Raw genomic sequence first — 5000 nt, forward strand, 5'->3', positions numbered from 1 at the left:
GGCAGACACATGGCAGTAGGGGGTTGTATTAGCATGTGGAGCGGCTCCCGCCTGCGTACCATATGAGACAGAGCTACCTTAGACAGCTGGCAGACTGACAGCCCTGGGCTGGTGTGTAGGGCATGGTACCATAGAACACTCACACACTGACACTCACAGGTCAAAGCAGCTAGTGTGTGTGTGTGTGTGTGTGTGTGTGTGTGTGTGTGTGTGTGTGTTGCGTGAACAGGGTTGGGGTGGGTTTGCTCTATTCTTCCCAAATGCATAACTTGGGAAAGAATAGACTTTCCAGCCGTATATAGTAGTACCCCACCCCCCCCATGGCTCCCATCTTCTCTCCTCTCCTCCCCTCCCCTCTTCTCTGCTCTCCTCCCCTCCCCTCTCCTCTGCTCTCCTCTCCTCCCCTCTCCTCTCCTCTCCTTATACATGTACGTGTCATATTTAACATGAGCTATGAAAGAAAGCTCTAGAGTTAATTGGCTGTATTGCATCATGGCTCAAAGCTGATTGTCATCATTATAGTGTTGACAAGATCAACATAACAATGGAGCTAGCTATATAATCAACACCAAAGAACAAGAAGTATATATGGCATGTTAATGTGCGGGGGCATGTGTGTGTGTGTGCGTGTGTGTGCATGTATGTCTTGAGTCATTCTGACAGCTATCATGGGTTTTCGGCTCATTAGTGTAGTTATAACACTTGGTTGAGAAGAGGAGATCAGGCTTCCTGATAGTACTACTGTGTGTGTGTGTGTGTGTGTGTGTGTGTGTGTGTGTGAGAGAGAGAGAGAGGTGGTTGGGGGAATATGAGGACTAAGGACAAATAAAGCCAGGCATCAGCCAGATGTTTTGGCATTTATTTATTCAACAGTTCCATTGCATACATGAGAATGAGCCTGTAAACTGAATATAACCCTATGGACATTGGAGAGAAACACTTTTAATACTGTGCTGTACATAGCCACACAATCCATTTTCAATTCAGCCCAGTAACAATCCCTTCATTTTCAGGTGCTGCTATCATTTATCAAGAGCTAGACCAGAAATACCACTGTGTCTACTACCTGGGCAAAGCTGGGAATGACTAATCTCTGATTCTATGACTGACTCCATCTGCTTCAACCAAGAGTCCCTTTCGGCCATGGAGAGAATGCACTGCTATGAAGTGAACATATGGGAAAAGGTTCCCTAGTCTAAATGTCTTTGAAGCTAACTAGCTACCTCAAAACAAATGTATGTATATTGTGTTTATCAATGTTTGCTGTGGTGTCAGGTGAATAACCTGTCAGTCTACATTTGAAGGTTTGTTTTCCACTTATCTATAACCATTCATGTACAACTTTGAACATCAGTGAAGCTTAGCTAGGTTGCTGTTGTGGTCATGTTGTTCTGCTTATTAATTTATTACCAGTATCTCTGATTCAATAACCTCCAAATCAGATCTGATTCCAAAGCCAACTGACATGACATTTCCGAAAGGCTTGGATGTATAGTTGTCTAAATGCTAAAATCCCTCCAACCTGAACTAACAGTGCTGAAGGGATATTACATGATTTGTAATTACATAATACCTCGGCCCGTGTTGGCCTAGTCTCAATTACTGGTTTAATCATCATTCAAGTAAAATGTAATTGTTGAGTCAAAACATTTGACAGGGCTGTTTTCTATATGCTGCAAAAGCTTTACATCCATGGTCGAAACGTTCAAGACATCCAGAACCCAATCAGATCAAATCACATGACAGGAGCAATGAATAAACACTGAATATTTTTATTAACATTGTGATGATTTTGAACTCAACAAATACACGGCGTCAGCATACTGTACAGGGACGGGCAGGGTGAGAAGTGCTCGTAAGTCCCCAAAAAACACAACTCTAAATGAAACATATTCCTGAGATGCAAAAATAAAAAAAAAGATAAGAACAGAAAAGTGCCCTAAATGCCATTGTGGTGTATGTTAGCCTATTCATTTGACACACGTCGTAGTCATCAATATGGTCATTGAACAGATTCTAGTGCCAATATTGCAAAGTAGCTACGTAATGTACTGAAACCACTCTGTACAGCAGAGAGAGAGCTGGAGTAGAACAGATACAGCACTCATGCTATCATCACCACTGTCAAAAACAAAACTATTAAAGCACAAAAGATCAGAAAAGAATATGCGTCCAAATAAAGGGAGTATTCTGAGATGGTGGTATGAGACTATGAGGCTACAATGTTTTGAAGTAATTTTAAAGGTGTTTTGTGTCGGAGCGGGCTTCCTTTGATTTGAATGAACTGATGCTTGTGGTGCAGGTGAAAAGATAAGTATTTCTGAGTTGATTCTTTTTTCTTTTTTTTTTGCAGATGATATTGGTATATATAATAAAAGCAGACATTGTTAAAGCTTATTTTGACCTGTCCACATGTAAGAAAATGCAGAATCTCAGATGTTTATCTCTAGTTTTTATTGATTCTATTATAAAAACATAAATGCTATGTGCAAGGCAGAGTTTAAAAAGCCATCTAACACATTTCTTCATGAACAGTGTGTCTAAATCAGTTAGCAAGCTTTAAAGGTAATGTCTGAGTTAATGTTCAGGACTTGCCAGGACAATTTCCCACATGCCAAAAATCTCCAGCAATCTGCCACACTAGATATCCCATGGCACCTGTTCCCTTCCAAACTCTGCCAGCTTGCACTTCCTCTTCACTCAAACCTGATTGGTCAGCGAGCATCCCTCACAAAATCACAGCCTTGAGCAATAGCTCTGGGTAGAAGATGCTCTTAGGCACAGATCTAGGATCACCTTACACTCCCCAAAATCTCAACCTTGACCAGAAGTGGTCAAATGCAAAACTGACCGGAGATAAGTGCCTATGGGAAAGTTCATTCTTCTTTTCATCAACGTCTATCTCACTGCTAAAAAAGAATGAAAGTCACTGATGCAAAAGAGATGTTTTATCCAGATGAAATCCAATTACACTATATCAATATCTCTCACCTGAACTGGACACGGTAGAATAAGCTTGGCACTTTTGTAACCCATTCATTTACACAGGTGCTTTCATTCGTTAATAACACAGATAATTGAGCAGAGGTATGTGTAATCAATCAGAAAAGACACACATAATGGCAGAAAAGAATTCTACAAAAAGTTAATTAATAAATGATATCAAAACGGAATCAAACAAAACAAAAATGTAAATTGAATAAGAGAAACCAAGTAGAAAAGGAACAGTACTGTGATATGAAAGGTCTCCAAAGAAAAGAAGTTCACAAGGGTCAAAATGTCTGCTGATTTTCAATACTTGCACCAGAGACTAATGTCAACCAGGCATGTGAAGTATCTGGCCAATCAATGCAATTAATTGATGTAATCAATGCCAGGGAGATGAAAAGCAGCAAGATTGCGGCACGTACATGTACGTGTGCACCCCTGCCCTGAAACAACAATATGCCATCGACTTCACTCGCCACTAACACAAAGGCAATCACGGTGATTGGTATTTCAAAGCTGCTTGGTTTATTTTGATACAATTTCATCAATGATATAAGGATTCAATAACGAAGCATTTCTACTGTAAACGTATCATCAACCTGCCAACGGCCATCGTCTCTATCTCAGCGGATGACATGGCCAATTTCTCTTGTCCAGTGCTAGCTGAAGCAAATGCAGTAAGCATCATTGGCAACGCAGAGTAAAGATGCAAGGAACAGCTCGGGTTAGACCAGCAGTACTATCAGCCTCAATACTGTAGGCAATGTAGGGCAACACTTTACATCACATGAGGATTATTCCAGGATTACAATAGTGGAATGATGGGTGTAGCTAACTGTAGCTAAGTACAGAACATTAAACAGTACTTTACACTTGCTAATTCAGTTTTCCAAGTAAAGGGAAAAAATAAACACATGGGATAAAAGTACTGAAGAACTGCATGCATTTACTTGCCTGTTATGGTGTAATAACACAGGTAGTTAATCTGATACAGGGTTTATATAATGTACAGTGTTGTCCAACATCAATGTGTTGTTACAATGAGAGGATGAAATATTGACACAGCAAATGTGACTAGCGACTTCTCTTTAACCAGACTGAAGGTCAGGTCAACATGAGGCAGTCCTACTCAACCTCCTAATATGAAACATGTGAAGAGTTGTCCATTAAAGTAAGTGTGTTTAAATTCACTATGCATTGTGTTCATTAGGCTTCTAATTGTCCTCCCTTTCTGATGGCTGTAAGCACGGTTGTTGTACCCTAGACTTGTTACTACAATTAAATTCAGCTTCAGTTATTGATATGTGATGACTGTATATGTGTCAACTACTGTTTTTATATAGCTACTGTACATAGTGTAGTGTCATATAAAACATATTAAAAACCCCACAATGATACTCTATGGGCTAACTATTTCCGAACTGGATACATGACGAAGAGTATTTTTTTTACTGATTGTTCTGAAATGTTAACGTGTTTAATTAATGCATCATTTGACCAGAAGTGACAATGGCAATGACATTACATGTGATATGACGGAATAGTCACAATGAGAGATGACCCCAAGTCTGCCTGTTAGCTAAGTGAGATGACATCTCTGAACATTATCTATGGACCCCTGACACTTTTCAAATCTAACAATCTTTGCTTCAAACACCAAATTCTTCAGATCTGTAGCACCAAAAGCATGCCACAAACACTAAAGCCACTGCCCTCAAACATTAAGAGACTGATACATTTTCAAAGTGGTTCTCCTTAAATAATTGTAACTCATACAGTATAAATTAAAGATGAGTTTAGGAAAGCAAAAAATAAAAATGTGCCAAACTTGTATTACCAAAATGTAGTACTTACACAGTATATACATGCCTTGAGCTAAAGCAAAACTAATTTGTCAAGTTCTCTAAAAAGAAATGAGCAATGACAAATTAAAAAAGAGTACCGTTTTTTTTTCTGTCAATAGATACAGTAAATTGGCTAATATACAAATTTGAAGGAATAAGGGATCCCAA

The sequence above is a fragment of the Argentina silus genome (genome assembly GCF_951799395.1).
Source record: "Argentina silus genome assembly, chromosome: 2".
In the NCBI taxonomy this organism is placed as follows: Eukaryota; Metazoa; Chordata; class Actinopteri; order Argentiniformes; family Argentinidae; genus Argentina; species Argentina silus.